A 14,714-nucleotide genomic window follows, 5' to 3' on the forward strand; every position below is an offset into this window, starting at 1 on the left:
ATCTTCTCAGCTTCACTGCCAGCAGCTTAAGTATAACTAACATTTTAATTTTGTAATTCAGTCCCAGAAAGCCAAGAGGGTAGCCTTCCACGGAAGGAATGAAAAAGACAAAAGCAGATGGAAAGGATATGGTGGTACATCTTCCCTGATGGTTTAAAGCCGTGAACCAAATACTTGCCAAAACGCAATTAAAGATTAATAATTCAAGTCATGTACAGAGAAATCCTAATTAAGAAATCATGGCTAACTTAGGATGTACACGATTTGAGACTAACTCGTTCAATTTTCTGTATCTTTCCCTATTCAGACCCATGTTTCATATTTCAGACACATTTGTGGCTAGAGATTCACACATGAAATTGTGAATTTAATCATGATGATTATGTTGAATATCAAAATTATGGAAATGACTAAAAATATTTTAAGATACATGCAAAGGCCTGCCTTGAGAACATTAGCATTCCATCTTCAAACACCCTCTGAGAAAAGCAATAGCATGGGTTACAAACAGATTCCCAAAGTGGATAAGAAATGTGTTCAAAAAAGTGCCGTTAAGTGAAAACACAGGGAATTTAGTATGTACACCGATTTCCAACACAAGACATACCATTAGTGTACTTCAGGACCTTGGACAGGTCACCTCTCCATGCAGACATTGGTTTCCTGTAGGTAGAGTTTGGTCTACCAGATGGTTAATGTCTCAACCTCCTATACTCATTGAGTTTCTCTCAACTTACGTGCTGCTTTTTATTTGCGATGTCACCAAGCTGAAATTTCTTAGTAATTCAGACCGAGGGATCATCAGAAAGCAACCCGTTATTTAAAAATTTAGATTCCCTCACCATACGAGAAGTATAGGGAGTACGATACTGTTTTAGTATGAGTCGCCTTTTTGAGTAAAAAAATCTTTTTTGCAAGACTTGAACACAGTAAGATCAGGAAGAAATCAGAACCCGACTTCTTAAGACCCAAGCTTAATGTACCTTTGAGATATTTCCTTTACTAACGCATATCCATGGTTTTGGGTGAGTTTACAGGCTTTATTTCTGAGCTTGAAGTAAATTGCAAATGGGTCAGTCACTTCCAGGAACAAATCATGGACCTGGACTCTCGCACTTTTTCTTAAATGCACCTGTGTTGCTTTCTCACTTGTATTTCTCTGGTTTTTAGAATATGACTTTCAAAGTTGCTGGAAATAATCATTGCATTCCTCTCACATGGAGAAATCAAAAGCAAATGTAAACTGCTCTCTCAGCTCACTTCTAAATCTAAGCAGACCCAAATGCTGCTAGATATTGCTTTGTATGCTGTTAAGATGCAACATCTCTTCGAATGGAATAAACAAGGAAAACCTCCAAGTGGTATGCCATTGCTAAAACATTACTGAGCTGGCAAAATTCATAAACCAATATTGCAAAGTAGCCCTTGGCACATGTCATTGTCAGCAATTTGTATTCCCTCTCACTATTTCCTTTCACATACCATCTGTAAAATATACAGTTTTTCCTCAACAAGAATGCTTTCTTTCTAGAAGGTTGATTAGAAAAAATAAAGAGTACTTGCTGTATTGGTTAATGACCATAGTGGAATTAATGTTTTAACACCCCAGAGTGTGTAGTCTGGGGCTACATAGGTCAGATGTGGGAGGCTGATATAAAAAGGAATTAAAAAACTGGAAGCTGTCACATCCCAGCTAGGAGACACTAAGTATTTCTCATCTTCACCACAAATGGTCATTTTCAAATCTCTGTTGACTAATTAGGATAAAACCTATCGGTGTCATTAGATAGAAACCTATCTATTTAGTTATTAGGGGATTAAACTGAAGCTATACATGCCTGATGCCTGTGTACGAGGGCATGAGATGGGGAGTCAGGCGATCTGGGTTCATCGACTTAATAGCTCTGTGACCACAGGCAAGTCAATTCCACCCAGCTCCCCCAGTCTTGGTATAATCAAAGCAGATAATTAGGAAAAGTCTTTCCAGCTTCGAAATGCTTTGGTTTATCAAAAGGCAAAATTTTACTCACTCCTTTTTTTGGGATTAGGGGAAAAGGGATAGAGTCTTGCTCTGTTGCCAGGCTGGAATGCCAATGGCATGTTTTCAAGTTCATTGCAACCTCAGCCTCCCAAGTTCAAGTGATTCTCCTGCCTAAACCTCCCAAGTAGCTGGGATTATGACATAAACCAAACAGACTCCATCTTAGATGTGAGCCTGACAGACGCCATCGTAGCCTCTTCCCTGCCTGCCATTCTCTTCATCAGGTGCACAGCTGGGTCACACTGTACCCAGAACTTTGTAACCACATTTCCGTATGTTGTGTTATGTGCCTCATAAATGTGTTCTTTTAAAAGGTGTGTGTTCAATATCCTTTACCCACTTTTGAGTGAGTTTTGCTTGTAAATCTGCTTTAGTTCTTTATAAATTCTCAGGATTAGCCCTTTGTAAGATGAGTAGATTGCAAAACTTTTTTCCCATTTTGTTGGCTGCTGATTCACTATAGTGATTGTTTCTTTTGCCATGTAGAAACTCTTAATCAGATCCAATTTGTCTATTTTGTCTTTTGATGTTTTAGTCACCAAGTCCTTGCCTTTGCCTACATCCTGAATGGTATTACCTAGGTTTTCTTCTAGGGTTTTATGGTGTTGGGCCTTATGTTTAAATCTTTAATCCATCTTGGAGTTAATTTTACTGTAAGGTGTAAGGAAGGGGTTCAGTTTCAGCTTTCTGCACGTGGCTAGCCAGTTTTCCCAACACCATTTATTATACAGTGAATCTTTTCCCCATTGTTTGTTTTTGTTAAGTTTGAATGTCAGATGATTGTAGATGTGTGGCACTACTTCTGAGTCCTCTGTTCTGTTCCATTGGTGTGTATCCATTTTGGTACCACTACCAGGCTGTTTTGATTACTGTAGCTTTGTAGTAATAATTTGAAGTCAGGTAGTGTGATGCCTCTAGCTTTGTTCTTTTTGTTTACGATTGTCTTGGCTATGCGGGCTCTCTCTTGGTTCCACATAAAGTTTAAAGTGGTTTTTCCAGTTCTGTGAAGACTGTATTTTTATATAATATAAAGTAGCATAGGAAAAGGGTAAAAGGTCACACATTAAGTATATCAGTACCTTATCATCAAGAGAAATGGTATTTGGTGGGGGTTACTATTAGCTCCTGCCAGCATTTTGGAATTGAGTAAATTTTCTATATTCTAACGTAGCAGTGGCAGGTAATTGACATTGAAATATAAACTATACATTTCGTGTGTTCAGCTTTTATTGCTTCCAAAATTGTGCAGATACATACTGTATGAATTTCAGCTTGGAATTTCAAAAAGGGAACTAGACCTTATTTTAATGATAGGGAACATTAGCCTTAATAGGATTAACATTGATCTAGAACCTTTGTAACCAGAACAATTATGTACCTGGCATTCTTGCACAATCATCTACTTTTAGGAAAAGATGATCAGAAAACATTCCTGTAGAGATATTGAGCACAAATGTAAGACTTCAGATGATTGTTCTCAGATGTCTTTGTCAGTTAGGTTAATTACAGACTTGGAGACTTGATGGCCTAAGCTAGGAAACTGAGGAAGAAATCAAGCATCTTTCCAGGAGCAGTAGTAGAGGGTCTTAAGGTTAAGAAACTATCAAGAACCATGTTTTCCTGCAAGGCAAGGCCTGTTTGAAGGCATAGGCCAAAGGTGACATGCAGATACACAGTCATTTTTCTATGAAGTCAATCAATGATACTTTTCCAACTAGTTATATGCTAGGCATTGTGCTGACTCTGGAGACAAATAGTGCCTGTAACCAGGTTAAACAATGTCAACTTCTCTATCCCTTCCCCCACTCTCTTCCAAAGATGATGCATCTGACTATCTAGAACCTGCAGATGTTACCTTATATGGCCAAAAAAAAAAAAAAGTTACTTTGCAGATGTGACTAAGATGAAGATCTTGAGAGTGTCCCAGATTATAGAAATGAACCCAGTGTATTACAGGAGTTCTTGTAAAAGAAACAGAAAGCTAAGATTTGAAGATGCTACTGAGGGCTTTAAAGGTGAAGGAATTACAAGCCACAGAATATAGATAGCCTCTAGAAGCTAAAATTAGAGCAGATAGCCTCTAGAAGCTAAAATCAGAGCAGATTATCGATCAGCTTCCAGAAGAAACTTACTCTGCCAACACCTTTAGTTGTGTAAAACTTATGTCAGCCTTTTGAACTCCTGAATTTGAAGCAATCCGTGTCAAGTCTGTAGTTTGTTAGAGCAGCAGAACTGACAAATCCCCCATCTTAGAATCAAGTGGCTTCTAGTTTGTGGGACAACATATTACATTTGTCAACATGGAGCATACAATAAAAATTCAGAGAATGGTAAGCAGAAATAAAAGATGGAGAAAAGAGCCCCTGGGTCCAGTTGACTCCCAGGCTCAGATCTTTACCTGCAGCTAACTCAATCTCCCAGCATCCTTAATAAGTCTTTTCCTAAGTTTTCCATTTGATTTTCTACCCCTGTCAAATAAAGTCCTGTTTAATGGAATCTACATTAATGGTCCCATTGGAGCTCTGATGCTGTTGTGATGACCCTAAGGCAGTTTCTCAAAAAAGTCTCAAAGCGTTTACAACAGTAGACTGCTCTTACTGGAAAATGTTCTTTCAACATGCAAGTATTTTCAGCAACAATATTCTGCGTAATCCTTTTTAGACAGTCAGCTCCATTAAGTAAAGCCTTCACGCCCTAGGCAACCTAGTCCATCTAAATTCTGATGTATTTATTCTTTCTCCATTTCTGGTGTCCATTGAACACCCACTACATGCCATGTCCTGGAAGATAACAAGTCAAAGTCTCTTCCAAGACTTGGTAAGGAAAATTTGTTAAACTACTACAACACAGTAAAAGTAACACTAGTAATGCTTATCACATTCTATGTGCTAGCCAATGTTTTAAAGTTGGTAAAATGCCTTGTTTTGTGTTCGTCTGTTTTGCTTTGCTCTAAAGAAATACCCCAGGCTGACATACATGCCACAGAATACTATGGAGCCATAAAACAGGATGAGTTCATGTTCTTTGCAGAGATTCGGATAAAGCTGAAAGCCATTCTCAGCAAATGAACACAAGAACAGAAAACCAAACACCCCATGTTCTTATTCTGAAGTGGGAGTTGAACAATGAGAACACATGGACACGGGGAGAGGAACATCACACACTGGGGACTCTTGCTGCGGGTGGTTAGGGAAGGGATAGCATTGAGAAATATCTAATGTAGATGATGGGTTGATGGATGCAGCCCACCACCATAGCACATGTATACCTATGCAACAAACCGGCATGTCCTGCACGTGTATTCCAGAAATTAAAGTACAATTTTAAAAAAGGCCCTAGGGTGGGTAATCTATAAAGGAAAGTTTGTCTCGTGGTTCTGAAAACTACACAAGCTTAGTACCAGCATCTGCTCAGCTTCTGGTGAGACCTTGAAGCTCTCAGTTGTGGTGGAAGGAAAGGAGAGCCAGCATGTCATATGGTGGGAGGGAGCAAGAGATGCCACGCTCCTCAAAATAACCAGATCTCATCTGAACTAGTGGAGTAGTAACTAACACAGGAAGAGTACCAAGTCATTTAGGAGGGATCCACACCGCACCCCCACCACCCCCATGACCCAAACACCTCCTACCAGGTCCGTCTCCAATACTGGAGGTTACATTTCAACATGAAATTTGAAGGGGGTCAAACTTCCAAACCTTATCATTTCTCCCTTATTCCCCCAAATCTCATGTCCTCCTCACATTGCAAAATACTATCACCCCCTCTGAAAGAGTCCCCCACAAAGTCTCAACTCATTTCAACTAACAACTCCAAAGACCAAAGACTCACTTTAGACTCAAGGCAAGTGCTTTCCACCTTTGAGCCTGTAATATCAAAACGAGTTATTTACTTCCAACACACAATGGTGGTACAGGCATTGGGTAAACATTCCCAGTCTAAAAAAGGGAAATTTACAAAGAAAGTGGGTAACAGGGCCCATAGAAGTCTGAAACCCAGCAGAGCAGACATTAAACCTTAAAGTTTCCCCATCCTTAAGACTCCATGTCCCACCTCTGACACACACTGGTACACGGGTTGGGATCCCAAGGCCTTGGGCATCCCTGCCTCTGGTTCTTCCAGGCTGAGGCTGCATGCCATTTATGGCTCCACCATTCTGGGGTCCGGAGGGAAGCCCCATTTCTACGGCTCCACTACACAGTGCCCAGGGAGGAACTCTGTGTGGGGGCTCCAACCCCACCTTTCCCCTGGCACTACCCTTGTAGAGTGTCTCTGTAGGAAATCCACAGCTGCACTAAGTGTTTATATGTAGCAGGTTTTTATCTGGACACCCAGGCTTTCCCATATGTCCTGAAATTTAAGTGGATGCTGCCAATCCTTCTCTTGCATTCTGTGTACCCACAGGCTTACCACCACATGCAAACCAGCAAGGATCATGGTAGCTTATGTTCTCCAAAGTTGCAGCTCAATCTTTACCTGGTGCCCTTTGAGTCACAGCTGGAGCAGGAGCAGCAAGGATGGGGGTGGAGAGCAGTTTCAAGGTGGCACAGGGCAGCAGTGCCCCAGGCCTGGTCCTGAAAGCATTTCGTGCTTCTAAGACATCCGGGCCTGGATGGGAGGGACCGTCCTGAATGCCTCTGAAATATCTTTGAGGACTTGTTCCCATTGCTTTAATAGCACTGGACTCCTTTTAGTCATGCAAAGTTCTTTAAGAAAGTGTTTTTGGGAGGCTGAGGCGGGTGGATCATGAGGTCAAGAGATTGAGACCATCCTGGTCAACATGGTGAAACCCCGTCTCTACTAAAAATACAAAAAATTAGCTGGGCATGGTGGCGCATGCCTGTAATCCCAGCTACTCAGGAGGCTGAGGCAAAAGAATTGCCTGAACCCAGGAGGCAGCGGTTGCAGTGAGCCGAGATAACACCATTGCACTCCAGCCTGGGTAATGAGCGAAACTCTGTCTCAAAAAAAAAAAAAAAAAAAAAGTGAGTGTTTGACAGCCCTCTTGAACTCCTCTCCTGAAATGTGTTTGTTCTCTACCACGTAGCCAGACTGAAAATTTTATGAACTTTTACTCTCTGCTTCCCTTTTAAGTAGAAGTTGCAGCTTTAAGTCATTTCTTTGCTCTCACCTCTGACCACAGGTTGTTGGAAGCAGCCCATACCTCTTAAATGCTTTGCTCCTTAGAAATTTTTCTGCCAGATTCCCTAGGTCATCGCTTAAGTTCTACCTTCCAAATATCCCTAGGACATTAATACAGCTAAGTTATTTGCTGAGGCATAACACAGGTGACCCTCGCTCCAGTTTCCAATAACTGTTTTCCTCTGAGACCCTGTCAGTCTGGCCTTCAGTGTCTATGTATAAATCAGTGTTTCCACTTCAACCATTCAACCAGACTCTAAGAAGTTCCAAGCTTCCCCTTGTCTTCCCATCTACTTCCAAGCTCTCCAAATTCTTCCAACCTCTGCCTGTTACCCAGTTCCAAAGTTACTTCCACGTTTTCAGGTATTTTTATACCAACACCCCACTTCTTGGTATCAGTTTTCTGTCCTAGCTTCTTGTGCTGCTTTAAAGAAATCCCTGAGGCTGGGCAATTTATAAGAGAAAGCAGGTTTGGCTCATGGTTCTGCAGGCTATGTAAGCATGACACCAGCATTGGCTTGGCTCCTAGTGAGCCATCGAGAAGCTATTACCTCACGGTGGAAGGCAGAGGGGGAAGAAGATATGTCACATGGTGAGAGGAAGCAAGAGAAGGGGGATGTCAGCCTCCTTCAGACAACCAGCTCCCATATTAGTTAGCAAAACAAGGACTCATTACTGCAAGGATGGCACAAAGGTATCAATGAGACATCTGTTTCCATGACGCAGACACCTCCCCACCAGGCCCTCCTCCGACATTGGAGGTCACATTTCCACATGAGATTTGGGGATAAAAACATTCAAACCATCTCAGCTGTGGTTGAGGTTACAAATCCCCTGTTTAGTAGTGAGCATCATTGTAACTATTTTACAAATACAGAAATGAGGCGGCGTGAAATACGCCCAGCTGGTAAGCAATGTCAGCCCTTGCTTCCAGGATCCAGGTCCATGATTACTTATTGCTGTCTACTGTCTTTGAGGAGGGGAAGAAAACCAGGGATTCACAGATGCATACAATAAAGGGCAGCTTGGGAAGCAAAAACTGCAAGAGGACACAACTTGTTTTTCTGGCTGATTAAGAATTAATCAGGTGGGTAGAGGCAAAGGTACAGGCAGAGGAAAGCTGGAGGGGGTGACTTATGGGCAGAACTGCAGGATCCGACCGTTAAGCAAAGGAGTGGGAGGAACAGGCAGAGCCCTGGATATGGCAAGCTTTATCTTCCAGGCTACAGGGTGCTACTCCCCCTTGACTCTAATACCTTTGGTGGTGGGTCTGGTAATGCACCTGACTGTTGCTAGTTTTCTCAGCACCCTGCTCCTGGCAGGTGTCTAATTATTCTCCCACTCACAATGGATTTCTCAGTGCCTGCAGCTCTGCCTTCCCTGCCTGGCTGATTGCTTGCTGTGGAAGTACAATTCCTTTTGCCACAAGTTACAAAAATCCGACTGGGAAGAACAAGAGTGAATCCAAGATACCAAACAGTGTAGTCATGAGTCTCATTTGCCATCTTTCATCTTGGCTTCACTCCAATGCTTCCCTTTCAGGCTCTGATAAGGGCCATTCTCTTGGGCTTCCTAGTTTGCTTGTTCTGTTCATTCATTCAACCATGCAGTCATTCAACAAACATTTAGTGAGCATCTCTTATGATATGGATGCTGCAATACTTGAGAACACAGATAAAGTACAACCCTTGCTCTCAAAACGTTCATTATCTAAAGGGAAAGAAACACAGATTAACAGCATGATTCGAGTGGCTACAGGAGCAGAAAGAAGGCTCTGATTTCAGCAAGGAAAAGGCATTAAGGGTGCGGAGCTATTGTACCAGCTAATAAGCTGCCACCTCTTCATTTCAAAGCTACTCTCTTATACTCAACTATTGCAATGCTGAAGCTGGGCAAGCCTCATTTCTGCTTTTCCAAGCAGCTTCCTGTTAGGTTCTGCTAACAGTGGTCCCAGCAGAAGTCTGCAGCGCTGGAGGAGAAAGAAGGTGACTACTGTTGTCTGTTTGGTTACCATTGGCTGCTGCTTTGCTTTAGCTTTCTGTGTGCAGCACCCTAGTCTCTTCCCTTTGCTCTGGCTATAGCTGTTTGTTCCAGGAGCAGCCATTGATTGCAGTTCCATTTCTCTAAGACTTGTAAGAGCAGCCTCATTATGGCTCCTCAGAGATACAAACCTCAGCTGGCCAGAACCCACCCCCTTGCCTAAGAGGCCCCCACCTTTAACCTCAGAGACTTCATCAGCCAAAAAAACAAAAATGCCCTTAGACAGATCTGAGTCTCAGCTCAGCAGGACCCCTTCTTCAAGCCTTTAAATTTTAATAATTCCAACTCTTTTGTTCCCACAGCCCTAAGGGTGGTAGCTGCTTTCCACCTGTGATGTTTCACTGGTTGCCTTTTAGTTCAATACCTAGTTAATAATTCTTTTTATTAAATTCCCTCTGTTAAGGTAACTGATGTGGATTCTGTTTCCCAACTAGGCTCGCTGATTCAGAGTCCTAAAAGGTAATTGGAAACCCCAAACAATAGTTCAAGCCAACCCTTAGAAAGACAGAGAAGTTACTGTACAACTAAAACTTCTGTTTGGGTCAAGAATTTTATTCCAAGTGTACCACACTGCCTTCCAATAGCACGGGCTGTCCAGTCAGACATAACATTACAAATGATGGTATGTCTATAGGACCCTGGTCTATACTGCCTTCCAATAGCACGGGCTTTCCAGTCAGACATAACATTACAAATGATGGTATGTCTATAGGACCCTGGTCTATACTGCCTTCCAATAGCACGGGCTTCCCAGTCAGACATAACATTACAAATGATGGTATGTCTATAGGACCCTGGTCTATACTGCCTTCCAATAGCATGGGCTTCCCAGTCAGACATAACATTACAAATGATGGTATTTCTATAGGACCCTGGTCTATACTGCCTTCCAATAGCACGGGCTTCCCAGTCAGACATAACATTACAAATGATGGTATTTCTATAGGACCCTGGTCTATACTGCCTTCCAATAGCACGGGCTTCCCAGTCAGACATAACATTACAAATGATGGTATGTCTATAGGACCCTGGTCTATACTGCCTTCCAATAGCACGGGCTTTCCAGTCAGACATAACATTACAAATGATGGTATGTCTATAGGACCCTGGTCTATACTGCCTTCCAATAGCACGGGCTTCCCAGTCAGACATAACATTACAAATGATAGTATTTCTATAGGACCCTGGTCTAATGGAAGTTTTTATTCACAGTTGACTCATGAGGAAGAAAGGGACTTCCCCACAACGTCATGAGACACCCAGGTAGTGGTACATTATTTGGTTGTGGCAACTCTAAGTAGTTTTAAGTAAATGACAAATAAAAAAACAAATGCTGACCAGGATCTTGGTATTCAGTGTTTATTGCTAGTGAGTCAACACTGATAAATGCTATGAAAACCAGGCAGTTCCTCAGTGGGTTAAACACAGGATTACCATGACACAGCAATTCCATCAGCAATTCCAACCTGACCCTAATACGTATATACCCAAACTAATCTAGGACAGATATTCAAAGAAGCCTGCTCATCAATGTTCCTATCAGCACTATTCAATCAAAGCGTGGAAACCCCAATGTCCATCATACACTGATGAATGGGTAAATGAGGCTCATCCACACAATGGATATTGAATGGGCTCTTACTCAGCCATAAAAAGTACGGGAGCATGCTCTGAAACACGAGCCTCAAAACCTTATGCCAAATGAAAGACAGATGCAAAAGATCACATTGTATGAATCCATTTACATGCAATATCCAGAATAAATCCATACAGACAAGGCAGGTTAGGAAAAAGGAGTGAGTTCTTAGTAAAGTTTCTTTCATGGGGACGAAAACAGACTTGTGTAATCTAGCTAAGAAATAGATGTCTTGGAGTTAGGTTATGGCAGTAAGAATAGAAATAACAGATTCAAAACAACATCTGAAGTAGCTGTAGTATAGTCACTAAAATCTGGGGTTCGCATCAGTGTATATGAATTCTATCCCTCCTGCTTATTAGCTCTGTAGACCTATGCTTCTGTTTCTTACGTCAAAGAATGTAGATATTTATGTATATGTCTTCTGTGGATTCCCAGGTACCCTAGAAAAGTTATCAAGACTGTATAGGACAGATTGGCGAGATGTCACTAAGGAGCACATTTTGTCTCAGGATCTCTATGACCCAAATCACTGACATCCAATTGTCTGACATTAAGAAAACGCACCCCCAGAATTTCTGCATCTGTCAACTCAGCATTTCCTTCTTAAAGATGTCAAGGTGTCTAATGTTCATCCACCATAGGATAAATGTATCTGCAATTGAGAGTCAGAGGTGGTGGCTCACGCCTTTAATCCCCAACACTTCGGGAGGCCAAGGTGGGTGGATCATAATGTCAGGAGTTTGAGAACAGCCTAACCAACATGGTGAAACCCCGTCTCTACTAAAAATTCAAAAATGAGCCGGGCATAGTGACGTGTGCCTGTAGTTCCAGCTACTCAGGAAGCTGAGGCAGAAGAATTGCTTGAACCCAGGAGGCAGAGGTTGTAGTGAGCCGAGATAGCACCACAGCACTCTAGTCTCGGTGACAGAGCAACTTCGACGCAAAAAAACAAAACAAAACAAACAAAAAAACCTGTGCAACTGTTTCAGAGCCTGTAGACAAGAAGGAAATTCACAGGGATAACCAGAAGTCATTTTGGCTGCATGGAGAAAAAGAACAATGTCAACCTGTCACACAATTATCTCAGGATTCAAACCCCTCTGCCTTAACAGTTAAACCCGTTGCCGTGAAAGTGGGGAAATATCCAAACAGTTCTTTTCTTTAGATGTGATAGCTTTTGGTTGTCTGTACACATTTTACAGAAGAGGTCAAAGTGAAAGTTTTGGCTTGGGATGGGCTGAATTTGGGGTATTCCTGACATATGCAGGCAGAGCTGTCCAGGCTGGGTATACACATGTTGACTCACACACATTCAAGTATATGGGAGTGTAGGAGACAATTCAAAGCAGAACCTAAACCTAAAACACACAAAGAAACCAGAGAAGGACGCTAAAGGGATCTAGCCACATGCATCAAGAGTAACCACACACATCTCTGCCATGCAAATCACGAGCAGAGGAGACACAGTTGACCCCTCCTGGAATGCCCACAGCCTCCCGAACCTTCTTAAGCATTACATCCCATTCGTCGTTAATGCAAGTTGTGGAAACAAGTCAAAGATATTAGGAGGGGGAAAAAAACCAAATAGCACGAATGCCTTGTTAACAACAGAAGCAGGGAAAACAAACCGGTCAGGAGGGAAGCAATTCCATCATGTCTGGTTCCTCCTGTGAAGCCAGTAACCGTGTTTCTAACGATTCAGTAGCTTAACAAGTAATGTCTGAACTCTGCATTTTGATAAAAACTCATTTGCTTTCCTTAAAAGAGAAAAACATCCTTCTGGCTTTACCACAGGCAGCCCTTTGGTCCTAGTTTTTATTTTTCAGAAAAGACAACAAAATTGGATTTTGAGTGTTGAGGACACAGTTCAAAAGTTTCCAAACCTGGCCTGCCTACTCTGCTGGGGAAGAATAATGGGGTCGAATTGCTGCGACTGCTTGAGAAGTCTCACTCTACTGAATTGAATCAACTTCAGACAACTGGATTTTAACTGTGACTCGGAACAGAATGTTGCAAATTGCCTGGCTGCGTGAACTTTTCAGCCTCTCCATTCCTGACACCTTTCCACAGAAGCCCTTTCAGCTGAAGGTCTCAGACCTCGGCTGCCTCCTTTCCAACGAGAATGTATTTTAATAGTGCTGCAGGCCCACGGGTCTGTGTTTTCAAACAGAACTGCTTTGGCTCCAGGGCCACCGTGGCTGATATTTTTAAGAAAAAGGGAAAAAAGCAAATAACTAGCATGCTATTGGAATCGGGTGTGATCAATTGAAGGAATTCAGGGGTGGGCAGGGCTGTGGACCATTCACACAGGTGTTCTGAAGGTTTATAAATAGGAATTGGTTCTGAGAAAATGAAAACCAAAGATTCCTTAGGCCATATTCCGACGGACATTTTTTGTTCATTTGTTTGCTTTGGCTTCTAATAAAGCAAAAGAATTTGGAGTTTTCTTGTTCTGGTATTTTCAGGAATCACTTGTAGGAAAATTTATACACTCTTTAGGGTTGAAAACAAACCAAAAATCTCAGAGATGGTATTTTGCTAGGGTCCCCCTTTGTTGTTTGGAGATTAGCTAACCAAGACAAGCGAGAAAGTTCCACTGACCGATGGAAAGAGCACAACCAAATCTTTTGAGATGGTCTTGCTCTGCTCCCCAGGCTGGAATGCAGTGGCAAGACCATGGCTCACCGCAAGCCTTCATCTCCAGGGCTCAAGCCATCCTCCCACCTCAGCCTTCCAAGCAGCTAGAACTACAGGGGCACACTACTATGCCTGGCTTTTTAAAAGCTCTGGTACAGATGGGATTCTCACTATGTTTCCCAGGCAGGTCGCAAACTCCTGGGCTACAACAATCCTTTCTCCTTGGCCTCCCAAAGATTTAGGATTACAAGCATGAGCCACCATGCCCAGCCTCAGGTTATAATGTTTTCTTACTAAATAGGAAGCGCTATTCTATTTTGTTCCTTTGCTCCTGCACCTTTTATAGTACATATTGCAGTCTTACCACCACAGGTCTAATTATTTACTTCTTGAAAGTTTGAGGGAAAGATAGTTGTTTTCGTCACAATATAGAGCTGCTCTATTTCTCAAAGCCTAGTGTAGGCCTGACATGTAATAAGCATATTCTTAGTTCATTCTCACACTTCTATCAAACAACTTCCCGAGACTAGGTAATTTATGAAGAGAGGTTAAGTTGACTCACAGTTTTGCAGGCTTAGCAGAAATCACGACTGAGGCCACAGCAAACTCCCAAAAGCGGCAGAGGGCAAAGGGAAAGCAGCCAGTGTCTTACTATACTAACTGAGGCAGGGACCCTGCCACACACAGGTGCTGGCCCAGGCTGAATTTTGACTCATTTCTTGAACAGACTCATTTATCTAACCTCTATCACCTGGCTACCTTAATGTCCTTAAGGTAAATCTAAAGAACAAAACAAATCAAAAACAAAGACAAAAGCCTGGTTCTAAGCGGCAGCTGCCTGATAATGAGAAACACACGCTTCACCTTTTTCACCTATACCCTTATTTACAGGAGTTTGTCACGGGGTCTGAGCCTGAAGGTGTTTTTTTTAGCCATTTGAATTCAATTAGTTGGCAATAAAAAAGAACAAAGGAAAGCCATTATGCAAATATATGGCCATTCAGAGTCAGAAATTGAGGCCAGGAGGTGGAGGATGGGAAGAATAAAGACTGGGAGAATTTTTTTTTTCTTGTCAGAGTTCATCCTCATTTTATTGTAATATTAATTTTTGAACTGATTATTGATATTTAAAGTCAACATACTGGATGGCCGGTCTTATCTCTCACATTCCAGCTGTACTGAGTAATACATTTCCTTAAAAAACACCTCTGCTTTTTT

The 14,714-nt window shown here is 42.1% G+C and overlaps 1 long non-coding RNA gene across 1 annotated transcript in view; it reads right to left on the minus strand.

The window, feature by feature from the left end:
• The window catches only part of LOC144578568 (uncharacterized), a 153,754-nt gene extending 139,393 nt beyond the window's left edge, over window positions 1-14,361 (minus strand). Inside the window, exon 1 of the long non-coding RNA XR_013524579.1 lies at window positions 14,059-14,361. This is a non-coding gene — a long non-coding RNA (uncharacterized LOC144578568). The remainder of the gene's footprint in view (window positions 1-14,058) is intronic.
• Between the last annotated feature and the right edge of the window lie 353 nt (window positions 14,362-14,714).

Source organism: Callithrix jacchus, chromosome 12, assembly GCF_049354715.1.
Source record: "Callithrix jacchus isolate 240 chromosome 12, calJac240_pri, whole genome shotgun sequence".
Lineage (NCBI taxonomy): Eukaryota > Metazoa > Chordata > Mammalia > Primates > Cebidae > Callithrix > Callithrix jacchus.